Consider the following 25,629-nt stretch of genomic DNA (forward strand, 5'->3'; position numbering starts at 1 on the left):
TCTAGTCACCCCCTATCTCAACGAATACCCCACCCTCTGACCACTATAACCCTCCACCCTCTAGTCACCCCCTCATCTCAACTAACACCCCACCTTTTCTCTACATGCTTTTCAAACTTACAAATTTCTAAAAATTTATTTATCTATTGTTTATAGCCGCAGGGCATAGCCAGGATCAACTGTGAGACCACAGTCTGGAGCTTTCCATTAGAGCTGGGTGGGCACCTCACCGGGTCCACAGGTAAAGACAATGACACAATGACTGTCTTTCTCCCAGAGTCATCAGTAGCCAATATCTCATCAGAATAGGGTAGGGACCTGTAGGCTTCTCCCATGGATGACTACTGATGTAACATTATTCCTCTTAAGATAGCAACTGGAATCATTTTTACTGATTCAACCCACTCATAAGTGGTTATTAGCCCAACATAGATGTCCTCTGAGAGACTCCACCCAGCGGGGGATTGGGACAGGTGCTGGGACTCGCTGCTGGACTCGGGGTAGAGCGCTGAGAGTGGAATGGCAGAAGTGGGGGACGGAAGGACGCAGAGGGTTCAGGAGCCCCACAAGGTGACCATCCAGGCAAGTGAATCTGGACTGCGGTGGCAGGTGGTGCACAAACTGTCGCAGCAGCCACGGACAATGCATGCAGTAAACCTAGACCCCCTGTTCAGATCTAGCCAATGAACGGCTCATTCTCCACGGTCATGGGAAGAGTCGGGACTGCCTCTGACATGAACTCTGGTGCCCCCTATTTGATTACTTCTTCTTGGCAGGGAGGCCCAGCAGGCATAAAGAGGAAGGAGAAGCAGGCTATTCAGATGAGACCTGATAGGCTGTGGTCATATGGTGGGGGAAGAGGTCCCCTTCTGTCAGAGGTCTAGGGGAGGGGAACAGGGTGAAAGAGGGAGAGAGGGTGAGAATAGGAAGATACAAGGGAGGAGATAACAATCAGGATGTAATCTAAATAAATTATAATACATTTTAAAAATACTCTGAATTCATTGTTTGTGCTAGTCAAAGTCAAATATATTTAAAGATAAAAAGAAAATAACTTGGTTTTAATAAATTTGCTGTCTTTCATTTACAAATGTACCCATTCATCCATGCTGCATAAATGTCAGGCACAGTGTATAATATCCGGCATGGGTACATGAACAACAGAGGAGTTTTCACTTCAGAAAAGATATATGCAGTAAGTACATGTGTGTAATAAGTACATGTGTGTAATACATACATATGTGCAATAAACACCTGGGATGGACTACGTGCTGCTGGAAAGATTACCTCAGGACCTGTCTCTCCTTTCTAAGAGCCCTTCAAGAGAAGATGCACCATTGTCCTGAATTCTAAGACGACTCTTAAAAAATACATTTATTTTATACATATGAGTGTTTTGCCTGCATGTATGTATGTGTTCCATGTGCATGCCTGATGCCTACATAGGTCAAAAGACGGCGCTGGATCCCCTGGGAACTGGAGTTACAGATGGCCTTGATGCCTTTGGGAACCGAACCTGGGCCTTCTCACGTGCTCTTTCTGACTGAGTCATCTTTCCAGTCCCCTGGGATTGGCTTTTTTTTTTTTTTAAAGATATTGTGAGGGTGACTAGGCTTGAGGATGGCCTTCAGGTTTAAATAATAGTATGTGCAACCTCAACGAAAAAGTCATGGTCATGCTGAAGTGCTGAAACTGTCTTCTGAATATATGAAGGAAATAAACACAGGGGGCAAGAGGTTAGCAGATGATGAAAATAAAAACTAAGCAAGGGCAAGAACGTGAATGTGCCAGAAACGCTGCCAAGGAATTTGGGGTTCATCCTGGAGTACAACAGTTCACCAAATACACTCAGGAGAAGCTAGAAATCCAGAGGGAGGGAAGGAGCGAGAGGGGTAGAGAGAGGCTGGACCTGGACCCCAATGTACTCGGACAGATTCAGTCAGATCTATTTTACATATCAGCTCCTTATCTCATTATTACTAGTTTTGTTTTTTTTTCCCGAGACATGGTTTCTCTGTGCAGCCTTGGCTGTCTTGGAGTTGCTGTGTTAGACCAGGCTGGCCTCAGACTCATAGAGATACGCCGGCCTCTGCCTCCCAGAGTGTTGGGATTACAGGCCTGCACCATTGCACCCAGCTATTATTACTATTTTATTTTATTTTATTTATTATTATTTTTAAAAATATATTTTATTAATTTGTTCATATTACATCTGAATTGTTATCCCATCCCTTGTATCCTCCCATTCCTCCCTCCCTCCCATTTTCCCCTTACTCCCCTCCCCCATGACTGTGACTGAGGGGGACCTCCTCCCCCTGTATACGCTCATAGGGTATCAAGTCTCTTCTTGGTAACCTGCTGTCCTTCCTCTGAGTGCCACCAGGTCTCCTCATCCAGGGGACGTGGTCATAACATGTTACTTCATAATAATTTTAGATTTACAGATATGTTACAAATTCAGCACATTCCTTGGCACCCCTCCTCCATTCATGCAATGCGAGCATTTAAAGTACCACGTGGTTATCACAACTAAGGAAGTGTCATTAGTGCACTACAAACTGAACTCGGATTCACTTGAACACCTATCAGTGTTTCTGCTAATTTCCCTTTCATGATCTGGGATCTAAACCCCACTGTGCCGATGAGCCATCCAGTCTCAGTGTCTTAGAGATGCAGACAATTTTGCAGTGCTCAGTCTTCTTTTCTTTCCCTTGATGCTAACTGCCTTGAGAAGTGCTGGTCATGTGTTTTGTAACACTTCCTGCTTGGGCTTGTTGATGATGACATGGGCACTGGCAAGACTGCCGCAGAGGCTAAGTGTATCTAGCAGTGTGTTGCATGGGGCAGGTGGGTTGAGAAGTGACACCATCAGGACTCCTCACTGGCGACCTTGGCCACTTAGCTGATGGGTACGATCCCTAGCAGGTCTCTGCATGAGAGCACGCTATGCCTCCTGTGGAAGTCACGGACTAGTACCCTACACTCATGAGGGGTTCAAGACAGGTATCTCTGCCTCTTCTATACGGAGTTCTTTCATAAGGAAGAGCTTCTTTCCGCAGCTTATTTTGTACCAAGATGAACTTACGTGTATTCTTTTCGTCCTCCGCATGGAACTCACGTTCTGTGTTATTTTGTTGCTTAGATGATTCCAGCTTCGGTCATGGGAGGCTCTTTCAGGTCAGTGGCCATGCCCTTGGCATCCTTGTTTCTGCCACTTTAACTCATATACCCTAAGTTCCCCTTGTGGCTTTTTTTCCATCATAGCCATTAAAATAGCCGTTTTCCAGCGAACTGTAGTTCCCACCATGGGCTGATGATATTTGGAGACTAAGATCTTGGGTATCATGTATGCTTGACATTACCAGGGTCACACTACTCCAAGGCCTTTTCCATAAACTCAGCCAAGAAATACATTAAAATCATCAAACTCTCCATCTACAACATTTAAAAACCCTTAAAATTAAATAATAGGCACGTAAAACTTTTGTAATATAAACAACAAAATATCATGAGAGACATTAAGGAAGATCCATATGAGTAGAAAGATCATCTAAGTTTATGGATCGGAAAACTCAGTATCAGACATCAATTCTTGCCAGTTTAAGGCTGAATATCAATGCATTTCCAATTATAATCCTGCTTGGTTGATTGATGTTGTTCTTATTTTTAGTAACCAGTAATCTAATTCTTAAGTGTGTATAAAAGGTCATAAGAAGCAGAACGCATAAGCCATTTTTAAAGAAGAAGCAGATAGCTTATAATGCCTTACCTGAAGACTAACAATAAATCAGCACAATATATATAATTGTTTGAATGAGTGTCCTCCATGAGCTCAAATATTTGAACATTTGTTCAGTAGTTGATGGCATGGCTGGGGGAGGCTTAGGGGCATGGCCTTGCTTGGAGAGTTACCTGGAGGTTGGCTCTAAGAGTTTAAATCCTTCTTCTACTTCTAGTTTGGTCTTTCGGCATCGTGCTTGAGTGTGAAGATGTCAAGTCTCTTGCTTCTGCCACTGTGCCTGCCACTTGCTGCCACGTCTTGCCACCATGATAGACCCTTAATTTCCCTGGACTTGTAAGCTAAGTATGCTTTCCTGTGGTGAGTTGTTTTCTCATGTTTTATCACACCAGCAGAAAAGCAACTCATACAATGTAGTGCTGGCAGAAGAGCTAGAGAATCTACACAGTAGAGCCTGTAAGTAGATGAATATATATAGTACCACCTGAGTTTTTACAAACAGCACACTGGAATTTCTCTAAGGGAGACAGGTCCTTTTAACAAGTAGAGCTGAGACATGAACTATGCACAGAGGAACCAGTTACTCCCATGGCAACATCATACACTAAACGAAAACTAGTTCAACATAAAGTATAAGTCTAAACATAAAGATTAAAAGTATAAGGCTCAATCCATAGAAATTACTTTGACTTGGGGTTCAAAAGCTTTTGGAAATGAGAACAGTAAGAGAAGCAAAGCCTTGACAAAATAGATTTCAAAAGCAAAAACATGTGCTTACCAAAAGGCATTGTTGAGAGAATTGGTAGCAAATCAGATTCTGAAAACCACACGCACAAAGCATATGTTTGACGAATACTAATATATATATATTTAAAGAACGCTTACACCTCAACAGCGAAAATACAAATAACCCAGTATAAAAAGTACAAAACTACTTTAATGGACACTTTACAGAGGAAGATATATGAATGAGCAGCAAACACATGAAAATGATTTCAATATATTGGTCAAGGAAAACGCGCTTCGGAGTGTAATGGAGTGCTGCTATGAAGCCTCCAGAACGGGTAAAATGAAGAAAAGTCTGACAGAGCCGAGTGCTACTGAGAATGCGGAATGACTAAAGTGACCGTGCGTTGCTCATGGGAATGTAAGCAAAACCTAAAGCCAAAGCTGCACCTCCGTGAGTTGTGGTTTCAGACGCTGCCTGAGCAGAGGCGAAGGCTCTTGCCAACGGAAGCCCTTGTGCGCGAACGTTCTTTGAACTCATTCACATTCGCTAAATAGTTCAGCTGTTGATCACTAAAGAGGCTGATAGACAATGTCTAAAAAAACAGCAACAGCAAGACGTAGGAAAGAATTACCAGTAAACTGAGGGACAGACTAATCTGAGAAATAATACTAAGAGAAGGAAGCCAGACACACAGGAGCTATCATATGTGATTTCCGTATATAAAATGCTCTAGAAAAGGAACCGGTTTGCTCTTGGGGTTCAGTAGGGAAGGAAAGTGTCAGGTGGCACTTTTTACGGTGATATACACAGCTTTTGGTGACATAGGGATGTAAAGTCAGTGAGAAGTCAGGGAACTATATACTTGCTAACTGTGCAGTTTTTTTATATGCTAAATTTGAACTCTAGTTATGATACTCATCCGAGAGGATATGTACAGAAATGCAGGGAGGTCTACAACTTAGTTTGAAATACGTCCACAACTAAGTTAAGTTCATGTCTATGTATGGGAGGGCTGCAGTGATAGATCTTGGTAATATATAACTGTCACTGTAAATTTCCTCCCACATTTTTGTGTGATTAATAAATTTTCACGATACTGTATTAGAAAAAACATATATCACAAAAGCTTGATCGTTTTGCAATAAAAAGAGGAATCGGGGAATAAATGGAACAGGGAAAGAAAGGAGAGAAGAGTGGTTAGGAGGGGGAGAGAGGGAGGGAGGGAGGGAGGGAGGGAGGGAGAGAGGGAGGGAGGGAGGAAGGGAGGGAGGGAGGGGAGGGGAAAGGAGAGGTGTCCCCAAATTAACACAGTACTAGTCATGATTCTTTAAAAGGTCAATGGCTAAATTTTCTCATGTATAAACACTAAGCAACAAATATACCTACCACACAGTTACACTTCTTAACATATGTAAAGAGAAGGTCGTGGTACGAATAATCAGTAAGAAAATGCTTTAGTTATTATTTTCAGTAAGAACAGGATGCCTGTGGCTGTAAGCCCACAAGAGTGAGATGTCTCAGAAATAAAAGCGTTTTCCTATTTTGTGAGAATAATTGTTACATGTGTTGCATAGATAAATGAGATTGGCCATTGCTCTTTTTGTTTCTTTCCTTTCCTTTTTTATTTTTTTATTTTTTATTTTTTGGTCTGTGAATGTCATATAGTGAATGAACTAGTAGAAAGAAGGAGTGTAGTCTAAAAACCTCATAATGCATATTTTTAGAAACTATTTCCTTGATTTTTCATTCCAGGAAAATATGCTAACACACGGCATGGAGCATGCAGGGCTGAGAGAAGAGAGCCTGCCAAAAGCCACAGCAATAAATAGAATGGGGCTTTGCAGACAGAACATGAAAGGGGAACCCTTCCATCTGGTGTCCAGCCCATGGGAGTTAGAAGAGTTTTTGGCAAAGTCACCTTTTGTGGCCACCTTTAATTAATTGTCTTATTTAGTTGTCCAGCGACCATTTGAATCACAGCATGCCGCGAGCCAACTTCCACACATGCCTTTCAGGACCTCAGCAAAATGAAGCTCTGTTCGGTAATTTTAGGAAAAAGAAAGAGTGCATGTGCAATAAAATAAAAAGGTTAACGGCGCTTGTGTCTTGCCACCTCCTATTCATACGAAAATGCAACACTGGCACCCTCGGTCTGTGGATGAAGCAACAGCATGTTCGCACTACGGATGAGGATTCCCCAGAATTTCCTGTGTATGCTGCCTTACTCTGCACAGACAAGCACCAGTGAAAACAGGCAAACTGTGTTTGCTATGTAATTTATACACATTACCATTTTTATGAATAGATATTTTTCCCTGTAAGCTGAGTGTCTCAACGAATATCCATTGCTTGCAAATTAATGTTTCTGATGATCAAACTGAGCCCTGACTGTTGAAAGTGCTGTTCCTTTATAGTCATAAAGTCCTGTAAGCTGTCAAATATACAAGCTCCTGAGAATTCTAAAAAAAGTTTTAACCAGTAAGTTTTTACTCCAAAAATTTGAGTCATAAAATTCTGATCCATGAAACAAAATTTCATTTGCTTAGTTCAGCCATCCGAGCAGAGCCATAATCACACACTGTCTGCTAAACCTTAGGGATGATTTGTTTTGTTTTGTTTTGAGACAGGGTCTCATTATGTCACCAAGGCTGACCTGGTACTCGGAGACATCCATCCTCCTCTGCCTCTGGGCTGCTGAGAGTAAGTGTGTGTGCCACCGTCCCCGACTCTGCTATTTCTAACAGTGATTTCATCATTCCGTAAATAGTCTCTGTGTGTGGAAAATTCCAAATAAATGGAAACAGTCCTGTGAAAATTATCTGGAAAGGTTTCACTTGTGCTGCTTACTCTAGTGTCATCCATATTGCAGATAAAAAAAATCTGGAAAAATAAATGTCTTTTGCACAAAAGAAACACAGTTTCGTGTGTTGATTTTAAACAGGAACTCCCTTTCTTAACTCCAGCCACAGCTACCACGTGCTATCAGTAGAAATTAAATCGTAGGAACACTGGCTGCGAGCCAAATCCTGGGATTACAGGGGAGAGAGAGTTGGTGGGCAATTATCCTTTATCTTCTCCTCCCTTCTCTCTCAGGCTGGGGGAACCCAAATATCTGAACTCTGTAACCTCTTCCTCTCACGGAGACACAACCGGGAGTCGGGTGTCCTGTACATCAATGCCTTATTATTCTCCTAGACTAAATCCTTCCTGCTGTGAGGAAATAAAATGTTCTATGTAAACGAAAACAATCACTTCATCTGCTGGGTCACACCAGCCAGACACCTGTAGTCTTAATAAAAAGCTCCTCTTCAGAGTAAACAGAAGTGCATTAGGAGACCCATAGCCGAACGAAGTTCACAACTGACTTTAGGTAAATTCACTGTTGGGTAAATTAACATAATCTCCTTTAGGTTGGCCTAAGTCCAAACTTCCATAGTTGCTCTCAGAGTGGATCATCTTAAGAGTCAAAATATTGGAGAGGAATTAAAGGTGCATGAGGAGAAGGAGGTGTTTGGTGCTGTAGTGAAGATTCCCACCAGCCAGCAAAAGAGTACACCCCTGCCCTCCACAACCAGCATCCTCTGGTTCTAAAATCAGGCTTGCCAGGGCAGTGCTCAGCACATCAGCAGGCTCACAAGCATCCTGGAGACCTGTCATCCCTATGCCTTTCTTCCTATGTTGCAAGTGCCAAGAGCATATAGGACATTAAGGTTTGTCTATGTTCCTAATGCCAGTGCTGTTTTCTGGATAGATCTGTTAATCTAATTGTGTCTGTTTAACACTTTTGTTGATGGCGCACTATCTTTGAAGTTTGCACAGATGTTTCTATGCAAAACAACCCAAGCCCAGGTTTCAACTTATTCAAAATAAAGATAACGGTTTTCCCATCTGAATAAAGACTCACACTTACACGTTCTACTCTTCCCTGTGCCATTTCAGATGGTGATGGGTATTTTATCAAGTTTTGACTAAAATAAAAAGGTGTAACTCAACATCATGACCAACCTCTCTCCAGCTAAGCTACTTGGTAGTAATTGCTACTTATAAAAATTTACCTGGTTTATTTTGAAAATCTATCTGGCGCTATCTCAGAAAACTGGGAATAGGGCTTTCTCAAGACCCAGCTATTCCACTCCTTGGAATATACCCAGAAGATGCTCCAGCACACAACAAAGACATATGCTCAACCATGTTCATAGCAGCCTTATTCATAATTGCCAGAACCTGGAAACAGCCTAAGTGTCCCTCAATAGAAGAATGGATAAAGAAACTGTGGTACATTTACACTATGGAATACTACTCAGCTATTAAAAACAAGGAAATCCTAAAATTGTTGACAAATGGATGGAACTAGAAATGATCGTACTGAGTGAGTTAACCCAGAAGCAGAAAGACTCACATGGTATATACTCACTTTAATTGTACACTAGCCCAAGAGGCATGTCCCATGAAAGTCTTCACTTACCAGGAGATTGGGACAGATGTGAGAACATCCTACTGGGACTCTAGGTGAGAGAAGCATGGGAGAATGGGGAAATAGAAGGATCCAGAGGGTCCTAGAAACCTACAAGAAGAACATTATGATGGGCATATCTGGGCCCAGGGGTTCTGTTCAAACTACTGCACCAACCAAGGACAATACATATAGTAAACATCAGACCCCTACTCGATCTAGCCAATGGACAGGACATTCTCCACAGTTGAGTGGAGAGTGGGAACTGACTCTGACATGAACTCTGGTGCCCCATATTTGACCACTTCCCCTTGTTGGGGAGGGCTGATGGCACTCGGAGAAACAATAAGCAGGCTATTATGCTTATGCAAGATGAGACTTGATAGCCTATGATCATATAGTGGGGGAGGAAGTCTCCCGCAGTCACAGACATAGGGGAGGGGAACAGGGTGAAAGCCAGGGGTGGAGTGGGAGGTGGAGGAGGAATGGAGGATATAAGGAATGGGATAACAATGAGATGTAATCTGAATACAGTAATTAAGTAAAAAATTTACCTGGTTTAATCTTAACATTTTCTTTGACTGATTCACAATGAACCTTAATTGTTTAGGGCTTAAGATGTTTTTAGGTCTAGATAGGTGTTCTAGGTTGATAATGACAGTATGTGATGGAGATCGATTTACATTCAGAAATTTAGATGCACCAAGATAGGAAAGATGTCTTTTTCAAGGCTGTCAAACACAGATAGTCAAAACACTAAGAATGTCACATTTATATAATTCCTAATTGTGTCACGGTTCTTCTTGCCATAGGTAATCTGTTGAATATATGTGTAATAATATAAATATATATGTACAAAAATAAAATAATTTTAAATTTTGTTAAAAGAAAAAATATTTTACTACCACTTCTGCTTCTGTAAATAAGCTTTGCAGGGGCTGACCTTCTGCTTACAAGAACAAATTGTAACTTTGTATTCTTTGCTATTATAAAACCCCGACTGAGGTGGCTGGATGCTGCACTCTGGAATCATTGGGCCTGGGTGTGTAGATCTGGCCTTTGTATCTGAATAAAAGCCAACTTGTTACAATGTAAAATAAAAATTTTTTTCCTGGGCCAGGGAATAAAAAGAAAAGACACAGGAGCAGCAGGACAGCAGGGCAGTTACAGGACCATTTGCTCTGTTCTGAACTTGAGCCCCAGCAGAGACAGGGATGAAGCTCACAAGGTGGCACCTCAGTGGAGCTCCTGCTGAGGGAGGAGTCAGCCTTCTTTCCCAGTGGCCACTGGTAGGCTGCCATTGTCAAATGCATGGCCCCTATACTCAGGCACTTATGGATAGCACTAATTAGACTTTGTGAGTTGTTTATTTGTTTATTTTTGTTTTTTTAAAAGAAAAACAGGAGGAGGAGATGACGAATGTATGAGGGAGACAAGTTTGGGGAGATCGGAAAGGTTGGGAGAGGGAAGTATGGGATATATCTAGCCATATTTCATTGTGTACACGTATGAAATTATCAAATAATAAATGAAAAATGAACATTAGTTCCTCCGCTCCAGCTCGAGAGAGAAGGGATGTGAAAGCAGGAAAGGCTGTGAGACCAGGAGGTGATATGAGCTGAATGCCAAGGCAGATGGATGAACAGTGTGACTCTTTGGTTTTCTAAAGTGATCAGAAAGAGAACTTACAATCTGTTGAGAACAGAGCACCTATATTAACAAGTATCTTGAAGATAAACCCAATGATGCTGGTGTTGGTAAATATGAGAAACTTATTTGTAAGAGAACAGCACTAATTATCTTGCTCTGTGAATACCAGCACTTCCATAGAAGAGCCCTGCTTAAAAACAGGAGCTGAGGTTGGCAAGACACATATCCCCCGCTGATTGCGCACATCCACACAAGGCCAAGCAGGGCGGTGACAGGCAGCAGAGCAGCGATAGCGAGGGCACGTCAAAATTTCTGACAGAAACTCTATTTTCTGAGGACTTGTGCTCAGCCACAAAAGTCTAGTGAAAACTAAACTTGGCACAAATCTTAGCTTAGCAGATTTCCATCAAGCACAGCAAAAATAAAGATGGGGAGGCGGAGGAGATAAAAAGCCTTATGAACTCGACTTTCAGGAATGACCGACCGGTGCACTGCTGAGGGAGCCCAATGCTCAGTACTTACTCATTAACTCTTTTTAGGCAGAAAACTACATTTGGAAAGTGGGAAGATCATTTACACTTGATCTGCAGCATACAAAAAGGAGTTAATAATTTAGAAATAAGTAACTGAACTAGGAAAGGCTATGTCTATTCTAGAAATAATTGCTTCCCTATTCTTAAAATTGGGATGCATAGGCATGTACAGTCTGTGCACAATCATACGTGTGTGTGAGTGAGTGAGTGTGTGTGTGTGTGTGTGTGTGTGTGTGTGAGCCAGAAGTTGAGGTCAAGTCTCCTTAGTTCTCCTCAGTTGCCTTTCCTGCCCTATCATTTGAGATAGGGCTCTCATTGAACCTAGAGCTCACCAATTTGGCTAAGCTTCTTGACTGGGTTGTTTCATGGACCCACCTGCCTTGGCCTCTCAAGCTCTTGGGTTAAAGTTACATGCTTCCTTGGAGCCTGATTTTTTTTTAAACCTATGTTCTGGGATCAGAATGCAGTTACCAGGTGAAACATCTCCTCAGATCTAAACTACTTCTTGGGTTTAAAAGTTGTCAGATTTTTTTGTTGTTTTGTTTTAGTAGGTATTGGCTCAACATATGTTTTTCTGCAAAAATATAATGAATTCCCAAAATGTTGTGCTTTCTTAGGGTGGCAAGACAAAATAGCCTATGTTCTTACGGTATATGACTCAAACTTTTAATGGGGAGCGTGTGTCTTCAGAACCCCAAATGAACTAGGAATCTGACACTTTTTAAATTTCTTGGTAACTGATGCCCTCAGTAAACTCAGATCACTTTCTTATTACTTGATTTGAATCATAGTGGTTGAAATTCAGCATAAGTATTGAAGTTGACTGTTGTAATAGACAGAAGATGCTTAATAAGAATTCTGAAATACCACTAGGCCAAATGATCATATACCATCTAAAAGCATTTATTGATTTGTTTATTTCATCACTTATACAAACTTTATCACATACTAGAAAAAAAAATCCTTCATAAAATAATGGCCAAACTCACCAATATTTATCACCCCAGATAAAGGGTTTAAAGATGTAGACAGGGTCACTATGTATCCCCAATTAGCCTGGGATATGTTGACATGGCTGCCCTCAAATTCGAAGATAACTAAGCCTGTTTCTGCCTCTGAGTACTTGGGTGACAGTGTATGTTACCACATCCGGCTTATTTTTTTTATTTTATTTTTTACTTTTTATTGGTTCTTTGTGAATTTCACCTCATTAACCCCAATCCCACTCATCTTCCTGTACCCTTGTACCTGTTCTCTGCCCTTGCAACATCCCCCCCCCCCCCCGCGCACACACATAAGAAATACTTTGTTGTGGAAGCTGTAGTGTATCAGTGTGTTCCTTCCACAATACACAGTTTTGTTCACCCTTTCTTGCTTGCAAATGTTCACTGTAGTGACTCACTAGTCTGGTCTGAGGCCTCTGGCGTCTGTTACACTATCAATACTGGAACTTCACTGGGACTCCTCGGATATCCTGTCGTTGCCCTGTGTCACGGAGATCCCAGAGCTTTAGATCTGTAGGACTGGCCCCTTCACGTGTTCCAGCAGTTCATCAATGGGGTAGCTGAGTTGGTCTTTTGCCAGCAATACTGAAAGCGCAGCATGAGGGGAAGCTCACCCAGCTTGCATGGGATAGAGATCAGCTTTCCTGCTTTCATGTCCTTGGGGCTAGCTCCCTGCCTCTGCCCACCAGGGCCAGCTTTCACACTTGCTTGCCGCAGGCTGCAAGGATTGAGGTGGCAGGGAGTGTATCTTTCCTCTGCCCATGTCACCTCAGGGTAGACAAGTGACAGGGCCAGCTCTGCTGTGCTCAAGCCCTCGGGGCCGGCTCACCTGCATCTCCTGTGAGCAGGGATTGCTCTACTGTGCTTCCTGGATGATGGTGCAGTGATATGTGTGTGTGATGTACTGCAGCTGGAGGGGGGTCAGCTCTCTTGCTCTCAGGCCCTCAGGCAAGGGGTGGGGCCTGTTCTGCATAGCTCTCAGACATCAACATGGCCCCAGGCAGCAGCCCAGACCAGGGATATCCCCCTGGCTTTTGGTGGTAACAGACCCTTGCTGTTGCAGGGACACAGACACAGACATGGCCCTCAGAGATGGCAAAGATGGGGACGGCACCATAGTCTTAGGTAGGATCACAGGCTCCTCACATCAGGCTATAATCATCACTACCCTCAAGTCTCCACCTCTGCCTCTCTTCATTGTGCGCACATCCTTCTGTTTCTCTTTCTCTTCTATTTCTCCACCACTTACTTGTTCCTCTTAGTGGTACCTGGGATCTCTGAATGTCTGAGGTCATCTCAGAAGTGGTCTCAGGAGTGCTATGCCCTGCCAGTGCAGTGTAGCTCTGGGCAGGGGTCATTTTGGGCTTGCTCCCGACCCTGGCAGTGTGGGTGGCCTCTGGAACATCACTTGCCTGCCTGAGCCTAAGCAGACTCAGACTGGTGGTCCTCTCAGGCTAGCTCCCTGTCAGGCCCTGTGGTGCCATTGTGGTGGTTGTCTCAGGCTCACCCTCTGCCTTAATTTTATTTTGAATTATGTATATGCCTGTGCGTCTGCTTGGGGTATGTACACCTAAGTATATTTGCCCCTGGAGGCCAGGAGAGGGTGACAGATGCACTGGAGCTGGGGTTCTGGGCAAGGGTGCTGGGAATTGAACCCGGGTCCTCTGTAAGATCAGCAGATGCTCTTCACAGCTAAGCCTCCACTCCAGTTCTCACCTGAGAATTTCTCATAGCTCTCATTTTGTGAAAGAAGCAGACACTAAAAGGTTTACAATGAGACAGGCCTGAAATATTTAACAAGGTACTCAAGTTTTTATGAATCATGTACATTTTTTCCTAATGCTATTATGAAATCCAAGGACGAAAAGAAAAAAAAATTTTTTTTTCTTGGTCTAATGGAAAAGGCCTCTACATGAGCTGACCTCTGAGATAATGGAGTGTGAACAAATGTGTAAATGTACTTTCAAAAGCATCCCCCGTGGACACCACCCGAATGTCAGACGTGCGAGACTGGAAACTGTCCTCCCTTCTACTCTCTCTAGTTTGCCCGTGTCCTTGTCCTGCGGCTGCTGGAGCTGCTCGCCCTTCCGATACGATTAGACTTGATGGAGAAGGAGCTGGTAAGCTATCTTCAGAAGTACTCATAATAAAAAAAAAAAATCAGCAACAACAACAACAGCAAAAAAAAAAAAAAAAAAAGACTGGCATTTCTTGTACAGACAGCAAAAGAAAAAGAGAAACTTTGTGGATAGGAAGGAAATAAAAGGGTTTTGTGGCAGGACGTAAAGGACAGCGATTCTCTGACAGTGGCATGAGCCTGATTCAGACCAAATGCTCATTTGTACAGGGACTGCTGAAAAGAGACAGGGACAGGCAGGTGACTGTCCACAGAATACAAGGGAATGATAAACACTGTTCTGTGAAATTGGACATATTATGCTTTTTATGCGGAAGCTGGCTAATAGTAGAGATAATGCTTTAAAATGGTGTTGAGAAAAAACGAAGTTGCTGAGGGATGTTAAGAAAGGTCCCGCCTATGTAAAGTGAAAAAAAATGGTACCCTATGATACATAGATGCAAACATCGTTACACAAGTATTTGTAAGAAACATTACGTCACTGGAAGGAAGAACAGGAAGGGGGACAGTTTTCTTTTTAACTTTAAAAGTCAGAGCTGTGACATCAACACTGCAAAGTATGGGGGCGGAGACGGGATGTATGTCTTCCCTCAGGCGTAAACTACTTCATGATAACAGTTCATACGCTTTGTGAAGTTATTTGGAGAAAAGGGCAGCAAGACAAAATTAGACAGACACATTTCGATTAATCCTACTTCTTTCTGGGCTAAAATATACAAACACGACTACTTCCAGTCTTCAGAGAGGGGAACAATGCAGAGTTAATGCCAAAGAGAGACTGTCTATGATGTGAGAAGCCATGGGCACTTTTGGCAAGTGACGGTCATTTTCCGATGGATGTGAATTACCGGAACATACTGAGGTCATGTTTTCTCTTTAAAAGAGTGTTTCATAACACACAATCTTCGGGTCAGTTACTTTTCCTTCTTTCGGGTTATGAATGGGAGGTTTCAGGTTCATGGTTGATGAATGGCACGTCTCTCTTGCTACTATAAACATACAAGGTGGGTTTGGATTTTGGACTACCAGTTTGCACAACTACAAGTGCTGACTAGCTGTGCAAGGTCCCAGTTGACTTTTTAAAGTGCCCCTCACAAAACTGCCAAAGTTTCCAATAAGTATTTTCTAATATAATTTCCAGCCAGCTTCTGTGTATGTGTGTGTGTATGTGTCTTAGGTGGGGGGAGGGGATGCCAGGGAAGGAACCTATCAGAATTGTAGTAACTTTGGACTAGTATTAGAGCAATGATCTACAGCATTTCAACATCACAATGGGTAACAAGCCTAAACATTTCACTAGTGAGGCAAGAGTCACTTGAGATATATTGTACAGTGTAAGAGATGGAAATTTATCACTGACACAAGTAGTATTACACAGCATGCATTTTTCTGAAAATGCAGGCACCACGTGTAAGGATTAGATATACTTCCACAATAAGAAGGCATATTGATCTATAATTTTCAATATTACATCCTTGTATTTTTTTATTACATGCTATTTTTCAACTAGTAGGGAAACGTGTTCTCGTAAAGCTAATATTTATTCTTCAATGTTTATAGAGCTGGTAGTCTATTTCAGGAAATGAGAAACTCTGTGAAGTCAAATATAATTCGGTGTCCTATGTACAAAAGACAGCAGGACAAGAAAATACCGTTTTTAAAACCCCCACCCAGCAGCCAAGGCATAGAACCATAAATAACTAATACATGATAATGGAAGTCCTTTGTTATTATTTTTTCCTTTTTCATAATGCAGCCCTTTTCAGATGAGAAATCTTATCACACAATATTCTCATTTTATTAGAGAGCAAAGTCTGTATTCTGCTAGCAGTCTTAGCCCATCCCATCTTCTGTATCTTCCTGTAGGAATAAGGAAGATGCCGAGAGGAATCCTATCCAGTGAGATGCTCCGACCTAGAACCATGCTTCCTTACACCTTTACTTCTTTTAATTAAATTATCAAGTAACCTCTGGATTAGAGAATTCTTTTTTTTTTTTTAACATAAAACCCCAACACAATAGTAGGGAACAATAATTTACTTTTCCCTGGAGGGGTCCTACACCTATTATCCCAAGTCTTGAGGAGAAGAAGCCTTGCCAAAGCTTTGAGGGTAGGCAAACTCACGAAGGTCAAGTGTTTCTTTGTCCTTTCTTTTTAATTTAAAAGTTGGCTCCAGTTCTTGGCCGAATGAGGAGGAATAGAACTGGTCAAGTAATTTCTCCACACTCAGGATGCATGAGGAATGGAAGATGAGCTAGCGAGAAGTGTGAGGAGGGAAGAGGAGGGTGGAGTCAGCAGAGAACTGAAACTAAGGTGAGCGCTGAAAAGAATCCTTCATTTCACTTTGCTTAGATTGCAGGATATTTTTTTTTTGTTGTTTCCCCAATTTCCACTCTTAGAAACTGACCACCTCCCATAGTGATATCTGTATAACCATTGCTGAGGTCCAGGCCCAGCTGTTTCTTTCCACCCCCAGAGATGACCTTCTCCTGTTACGTTCCGGAACTAAATTCTAATATGGTCTTTCCCTTAACTACATTCTTGAATCAAACAAACATTATCTTTAAATACCAAACTAAAAGCAATAGTCCTACAAAAGAGTATGTATCCAGGGAGCTGATGTTCCTGTAGATGGCTGGAAAACAAGGGGGATTTCAGAAATACGATAAAATAGAAAAGGTCCTAGCTCTACCCTGTATTCAATTCACGAACCACATCATCACTGTCAAGGAGGACCGGTACCAGTGACGCCCTCTGCACGAGGAGGGAAGATGTGAATCTATCCTATCACAATGGCTGAAATTCTGAGGAGTTGTTGGTATTTGTTTTGTGAAACCCAGAGATTTGAAAAAGTCTGCAGTGTATAATTCATTCAGTCTTATGCCACAGAGAATGGCCCCATGCAAAGTGGCGATTACAAAATGGCAGTAGACAACATTTAGCGCCCCTCCCATCTCTTTGTGCTCTTAAAGTTAGGTGAAACGCAGAAACTAAAGACACGTAAAACAGAAACAATAAGGATACGAAGATAAGCCAAAAATGGAATTATACAAATTTTTCAGGAAAAAAAAAGTCTTATTGAAACGACATAAAATGGGCATATCTCCCTCCAAAGGGGGAAAAGGGATGCTTAGAACAATAATGCTATAATGGTACAGAGGAACTTTGTCTCTAGAAGGATAAATTCATAAGTATCTCATGAGGTTGGAAAATACACAACGTTTCTTGAGATGGATTCAAACAAATGAATCAAAGGAGGGAGAATTATGGATTTTCTGACACATCAGAAATGAAAAAAAAATATGGTTGACTTATAATTAACAACAGGATACCCAGCGTTTGGATAGCCCGAGTGGAACAGGTAAACTAGAGACTACAACCCGAGAGAGGGAAAGCCTGCACAGAACTGTACCTGCCTGCTGAGTTGACTAAGTTAACAACCACCAGACGCTTTTCAACAGAGAGAGGCTTTGGACAGCTTTAATGAAAAACTCTATCAAATATTTAAAAAAAAACTACACTAATCTTTTTCAAACTCTCTAAGAAATTGAGGAGGAGGATTACTACAAAGCTCTTACAGAAAGCCAAAATAACCCTATTGCCAAAGACAGACTAAAAACACCCCAATGGGGAAAAACTATTGGCCAGTGTCTCTTATGAGCAGAGTGAAAAACTAAAATCCTTATCCAAAATTCAAAAGAATAGAAACAAGACATAGATCAAGACAAGCGGAATCTCCGGGCTGCAGGGGTGATAGTTCAATACCCAAAATCCATTCCATGAGGGCATTCGTAATCAAAAGGTACAAAACCCACAGGGCTATCTCTGTATATATAGAAAAATATTTGTCCAAATTCAATGCACTTCCATGAAAAAATAAAGCTCAGCAATTTAGGTATAGAAAGAAATTACCTCAATATAATACAACTCATGAATAAAAAGCCTATTTAGGCACCATACTCAATTATGAAAACCTAAAAAATTCCCTTTAAGGTTTCTAACAAGGTAAAGATGGCACTGCTGACACATCTTTATCTGCATAACATTAAAAGTCCTAGTTAATGCAACTTGGCTAGTAAAAGAAATGGAAAGCATCATTATGGGGAAGGAAGAAGTACAATCACCTGCCTGAGAATGACACCGTCTTTATAAAGAGCTCTGAGGATCTCACATAGAGCCACCGGAACTAATAAAGTCAACAGTGTCAGGATATAGAATGAACATCAAAATAGTTTGCTTCTACATAATAACAACTAACAATTGAAAAGGAAATTACAAGAACAATCTCATTTGCCATAAGACATAAAATACTTAGGAACAGGTGGTTTAGCTAAATTTACACAGTATCAATCTGCCTTCTAAATATTCATGTTTCCACCTATAGACAACTGCTACTCTCAGCCTTAATCAGAGCCTTGCCTTTCCAAGGGATGGCAGAGAATGTATAAACTGATGGCTGCTCAAGGCACTGAGAATGTGTGGCAGCTCAGCCCTACACTAGGCACTTGTCCTACACCCTCTGGGTATAAATGTCTCGGGGAACATTTTAGAGAATGCAAGAGTCAAAAGACCAGCTCGGCTGCCAAATGTCGTCTTATCATCAAGATACAATGATAAACTCCTAGCATCTCTGGATGCTGGCCTTCACTGGGTCTGCACAAGAATGGGCATGTCTACAGTCAGGCATCAATGGACAGGGGACTCAGGAGATTCTCTCTCCCACTGCTAGACTGTTTGCTGCTAATAGATTAAAAAAGCAAAGAAATCATTGATTTCAGTTGTGCATTTGCCAATGGTCTGATCAGGCTCCAGTGAACACTTCTGATCGAATGGCCACACGGATTGCCCCACTTGCACTAAATGGTCCACAAAACACAGCCGAAAGTGGTGAAACTGGGAGAGAGGAGAGTGGAAAAGATGAAGGGGTGTGAGGGGGGAGGGGCAGAGAATAATCAGGAAATGCCATACACATGCATGGAGCTGTCAAACAACAGAATTAATCAATAGAAAATATAAAATTAGAAAATAGTTAGGAACAAATTTAACCAAAAAGATGAAATATCAGAATACTGAGAACCACCAAATGTTGCTGAAAAACCCAAGCGAATATATAAACAAATGGAAGATCTCATGCTTATAGATTAATGGCTTTAATTTTGCTCTAATGTCTGTACTAACCAAAATGATTCACAAAAAAAATCAATGCAATCTCTTCAAAACCCCCCCCAATGGAATTTGCTACAGAAATAGGAAAAATAATCCTGAAATTCATATGGATGGAATGCCCAAAGAATAATATAACCAAGTCACCTTGAGAACTGCACTTCTGAGCCTGCGATATACTTCACATGAACATAGACTACAAAGCCGTGGCAAGCAACAGAAGGCAGCGTAATACGGACAGACAAATAGGTCAAGAGAACAGAGAGAGTCAAACTGGAGCCATGTATATCCAATCAAACAGTCTCTGGTGGCTTGAGTTCTGGGGGCTACGTAATAAAGCAAGGGCAGACTCTCTATCACCGTGTGCTAGCAACACGGGAAAAGAGTGAGATGGTCTTTTACCTTGAATGGTACTCTAAAATCAACCCTCAACTGACTGAAAACTCAAACCTAAGGCCACCTCCCGAAGAAGCTGCCAGTAGAAGACACGCACAAACAGCCGCACAACCCTGTCTCTAGCTATGATTCTTTATTTTTTATTTTATTTTATTTTTTACATAAGACACCAAAAGTCGAGTGATGACCAAAGCAAAATGGATTCATTGAATTATATCAAAGTAAAAATCCTCTGTGTGGGAGCGGAAGGAATGGGCAGAGTGAAAAGACACCACATAGCGTATGAGAAGGCACCTGCTTCCTGTCCACCCATCCAGAGATTAAATATCTAACACATATAAGAACACTCAAGAGCTAAAAGTAAATAATATTTAGCTAAAAATCTAAACAATGGAGAGAAAGAGCTGGAACATATCTCCCCCAAGATGATACGCAATGCTCAACTTGTCTAAGTCATTTGACCTAAGTCAGGTCAAAACTTATTGCCTCACAGAAGTCTTTCACTTCATACCTATCAAAAGTGGCATCATTAAAACAGCAAAAAGGAACAAGGGTTGATAAAACATGGAGATGCTGCTCTGATCTAACACTGCTGCTATATGTTCAAGTGCTAAGAATCAAACAGAAAACAGAACGGAAAAAACTTTGGAAAAATGAAATTACCATACGATCCCATAATCCTACTTCTAAATACATATCCAAAGAATTGAGGAAGGAGCTTTGTAGAGGGACATTTCTATAGACTAGTTTATTAAACATTATTTATAATAATGAACATCTAGACCCACAAACTATCTATCAACATATAAATTTAAAAAAAAAGAGATGGCGTAATGGGTATAGCTTGATGGATAGAGTTTGAGCCCTAGAGTCCACATAAAGATGAAAGGAGAGAACCAACTCCACAAAGTGGTCCTCTGACCTCCATATTTATGATATGGTATACCTGCCCCACCCCCATCCAGTACACATGCACGGACACAATAAAAATAATCAGTAAACTTCTTACAACATGACAGCTGCCCAGAAAAGAGTATTATTCTGCTTACAAAGGAAGACACTTTGCTAAGCGAAACAAGCTGGCCACAGAAGGAGAAGTGACCACAGTTTGGTTCATGGCAGTAACTGAAGTGGTCAAACTTGGGGAAGACTGAAGTACAGGTGGGGGCGGGGGCGGGGGCGGGGGTGGGGGCGGGGGCGGGGGCGGGGACGGGGGCGGGGGCGGGGACGGGGGCGGGGACGGTGGCGGGGGCGGGGGCGGGGCTGGAGCTGTGCATACACAGGGTCACTTTTCAGTAGGTACAGAATTTAAGATGACAAACTACTATAACTCTCAAAGAACACATTCATGAAGTACATAAAGCTATCGTCTGTGCACTTAAAAGTTTCTTAAGGGGTGGACTTCACATCTTCTGTGTCTTTTAAAATCATGGCTTCAAAACAGGAAACCAAATATTTTCGGGGGTATGAAGGCTTCCTACCAGACAGGTGAAGGAGAATCTTGTTTGTAGATGAGGCGGGGGTACCTTTAGGTGACCCCTCAAGTCCTCCCAGTCTGTCTGTTCCTGTGGATTCTGTCACCAGGGTTCAGCGAGCTATCAGATCACAGGCTGGAGGTAGAGTGGGAAGTGGGAGCTCAACTTCCCGTCAGTCCCTTGACAAATACCCGGAGCCGTGCCTTACAGCGCAAGCTAACCGCGATGCTCAACAACGGAGGATGAAATGGAAAAACTGGAAGTTAGCCAGGACTGCAGTAAAATTTACTCTGATTTCTCAGTAGAAATAAAAGAAATAAAAAAGTAAAGCACAGTAAAGGTCTATTAGGGAGAAAACATTTGTCACCTTGGACAGAATAAAAGTCCCACCAGGTGAAACAACTGTCTTTGGGGGAAAGATGTGTCATGCTAGGAAGCAGTGTGTGCCTTCTCGGTTGTCCTTTATTTAGTTTCTGTCCACTCTGTGTTCCAGACCTTACCCTATACACTCGCCTGCTTTTTCTAGCTATGAAAGATGCATGAACCGAATCCAGTGTTTGCTGACAGTGTCCTCAAAATAAAAGTATTTTATTTGGTGCTATCTAAGAGGCAAACACATTTCCCGAGGAAAGCTGTGTCCTGCTAGCAACCTTGATCCTTGAGTGAGCAAAAGTATTGCTAGCTTTTTGAAATGCTAACGCGCGCGCACACACACACACACACACACACACACACACACACACACACACACCCTTCTTTTTCATTCAAGAAACATAAGGTGATAGCTCCTAGTAGAACAAAATGGAGACACTTGGTTCACCAAGATTCTGCATGTAAAAGTGCCCCGGTGGTAGCACTGCTTGATACTGAGACAAAAGCAGTTTTGATTTTTGATATTTTAGAGTGTATTTTATCCATTAATACTAGTTGATTAAAAATTACTAGCCAAGGTGATATATAGTCACACCTAATATAAACTAATGGAATCGAGTTTCTAAACCTAGAAATAAAATCTGTTTATAGCCGATGTGGAATCTACGTCTTCTCTAATATCCTCGGAGCATCACATATAACAACAGAACGTGCATGTGATAATGGGAAAGAGATGGACCACAACATATTTCCATTTATTTATGTCTACCTCCCAGTTACATTTAAGGTTTGCAGTTCATGCATTATCTACTTGCAAAGCTCTTAATGGAATATATTATCAATGCATCTTTATTTTTAAAAATCCCTTAAAATTAATGATATCCTTGATAATAAATATGGAAATAGCACAAACCTTAACATGGCCTGAGGAGAGGAAGACGGGTGTGTGTCCCTCCAGGTCTTGATTGAAACAATGTATTCATAAAGGTGGAAGCTGTTCAAAGGAAGTCCCACAGAAGACAGTGTGGCTCTGACATGACAAATGCTTCTGGAGGCAAAGAAAACACACGGTTAGGGGGTGGTTCCAGTCCCAGTTACTATGCTCTGAAAGTACCTTTAGTGTGATCTCATTAATTTGTATTAATTTTGTCCCCAAATCATTTTATTCGTATATGGTGAAGTGAGACACAGAACTTTCAGCACTGCGCTTAGAGACTGCAAACAGCAAGAGTATTCTGTAAGCAATCCTATTTCTCTATTTCCCCTCATCTCACTGGGCTCAGACCGAAGAGCCTTGGGTGGGAAGTGAGCATCAGATGGCATGACCACAGGCCTGGGTCTCGGCAGGGCCTTCTTCCTTCTTATAGAGGGTGGGGCTGGGAGACAGCCACCTCTCACCAAGAAAAATCGACACACATCTTGTTGGGCTCAGGGTTAAATTCTGTTTCTACTAAAACCCATCAAGCTTTGGGTTGGCTCTTTCTCTCATGTCACTATGGAGCCTATGAGATTTAGAAAACTATTTCATAAACACAACTGATGAGAAACACATAACCCCCCGAGACTCCAAATTCAAATGTTACTAAATTAATTATGAACTAATTTGCTTTAGGTTTATATCAAATATTGTCTTATTCTGTTAGGCCCTGTTTAAAAAAAAAAAAGCAGACAACCAGGCTTAAGCAATGCAGTTTTTCCTCCTATCTCTTTCCTAAAGCAAACAAAGAGAGTTCCTTGGAAACCAAGCAGCTCCCTGGAGTGACGTGCAGTTTGTGTGCTCTGCTATGCCAATAACGGCTGTACACGCTTCTCACTTCCGTGGGACCCTCCACATGACTCACAGTTTCCTTCTTTTGACGCAGATGGGAACTGAGCCTGCATCCTCTGAGGATGCCCTGAGGCAGCCAAGTGTCCGCGTCCACCTGAGTGACTAAAGACACCTAAGCAAGGCTGGGCAGAGCTCCTTCTACATTTCTATTTTCAGTTCCAGTCAATCAACAGCATGGTTCTAGAAGCCACACACCCTCATAGTTTGCTTTCCACCAGCTGTCCCCATGCCCACTTAAATGTGTCTCAGGAACTGCACCCAGCAATTGGACACTTCAAAACTTCCTCTGGTGTGCTGGTCTTTTGTCTGAACCTCGGAACTTTTATCTCGTGTGCGCCACACTTTGGGAAGCACCTCAGACAGGCTAGAGAATGACGGAGCCAGGGTCGTCACACGTAACTTGAAACGTTTTTAATTTTCCATCTGGCAGCGAACTATACGTCACAAATAAAAGAACAGTAGGAAATGGTTGACGGTGGTTTCAAGGTTGGAAAGTCAGGGGCTATTACATGAGGAAGAAAAAACAACAGAGCGAATTCAACTTAGCACAAAAGAACGAAGAAATTGACAGAGTTTGGGGGGGGGAGGGGGAGAGAACAGAGAATCTAAGTTGTAGAAATACAAAAATAAAACAGACCACAATGGGCAGCCTCCCTTTTCTTTCTTATTACCACTCAAACACAATCTAGCACTCAAATTCAAAGTAATACATGTGTCTGTTTACCAAAAAATCCCAACGCTACTCACTTAGCCACTACAAACTTGGTTTGTATGGGTCATAAATTTTAAGAAATACAGAAATAGTGAAGACTGCCCTGCCCCCGCCTCCCTGAAAGCTTACCGTCTCACACAGGAAGACAACTAAGCAAGAAGCTCTGAGATGTGGTGGCCGACTTGGCAGAGAGTTCCTGCTTTTATCATTCATTGGTTGTATGACGTTGGCCATAAAACTCAAACTGTGTCAAATCGTTTCCTCCCACACAACACTTTTCTGGAAGGTAATTTTGAACATGAAGCAAGATCCTCGCGTAAACGGTGAGGTGAGAACTCACTGATGGCTAACACACAGCAGTGGCACTGCTGTTGGACAGGACGGTGACACCACTGAGAGTGTACGTATTGGGAAGCCTCAGAGGGCTTGAGGTTCCCTCTGTCAGCAACATGGGGAGCCAAGAAGGTTGGGTAGAGAAAACAGCATTCATGATGAGCCATTAGGAAGCAGATATGATAAGGGTTAATATTTCAGATGGCAATATTTAAAGTGTTGCCAGGAAATTAGGGACTTTACAAGCAAGTAGGTCCATTAAGTCTGACATCATCCTCTTTGCCACAACAGAGGCAGAGAATGGAGCCAGGAGAACATGTACATCTTGCTGCTTAGAGATACAATATCCTGCAGGGTCCTGTTCAGCTCGGCAGTAACTCAAAATGACACTGTGGTTCTTAATGGAAATTGGCAAGCTCCAGACATGCCATTTTAAAACTTAGGCTCAAATTTAAATCATAGGGCTTGTGACTCAGATCTTCAATGTGACCTTTGATAGGTATTGTTCAAGAAAACATGGTTGTCACTGTGGAGAGAATCCACATGCTCTTTAACTCTAGGAAGTATAAAAAAAATGTGCTCTATTGTTACAAGCAAGGTCGTTGTGATTCACCAGAAGCAAGAGGGGAAAAAAGGACTCTATTTGGTTTTGTATCATTCATTTAAAAATGAATTTAAATTCATTAAAAGATTCATCTGTTTTATTTCACTAATAGACATCCCTATTCTTCTCTGTTCTGGACTTCAAATCAAAAGAACTCTAGCAAGAATCGTATCATAATTAGATATAAAATACAACTCCACTGTTGTAGTTTACACCACATCCACTCTCAAGGAGTCACCCAGCCACACCTCCTCGTCCACACTACCACTCACACAAGACTGCCTCCTAACGCTGTGATAGTGGCCAAGGACAGAGCTATGCTTTAACTGTGTCCCTTGTGGATGTGACATCATTAAGAGGTGGTGACTTTAAGATGGGTCTGAGCCTTGAGGGCCTCATTCCTCCATCCATGTTGTATTAATGGGGTTAGAGCCTTTATAGAAATCCCTTCTTGCTACATGCAGGAAGCTCGCTTTCTGCAGTCTCAATGTGAGGACAT

At 42.0% G+C, this 25,629-nt stretch overlaps 1 protein-coding gene across 1 annotated transcript in view; it reads right to left on the reverse strand.

Annotated features, from left to right (window-relative positions):
- The window catches only part of ENOX1 (ecto-NOX disulfide-thiol exchanger 1), a 288,573-nt gene extending 265,875 nt beyond the window's left edge, over positions 1–22,698 (reverse strand). The window contains exon 1 of the mRNA XM_084767961.1: positions 22,567–22,698. The gene's annotated coding sequence lies outside the window, so the exon portion shown is untranslated. The remainder of the gene's footprint in view (positions 1–22,566) is intronic.
- Positions 22,699–25,629: the final 2,931 nt, after the last annotated feature.

The sequence above is a fragment of the Acomys minous genome (assembly GCF_964271855.1).
Source record: "Acomys minous genome assembly, chromosome: 18".
In the NCBI taxonomy this organism is placed as follows: Eukaryota; Metazoa; Chordata; class Mammalia; order Rodentia; family Muridae; genus Acomys; species Acomys minous.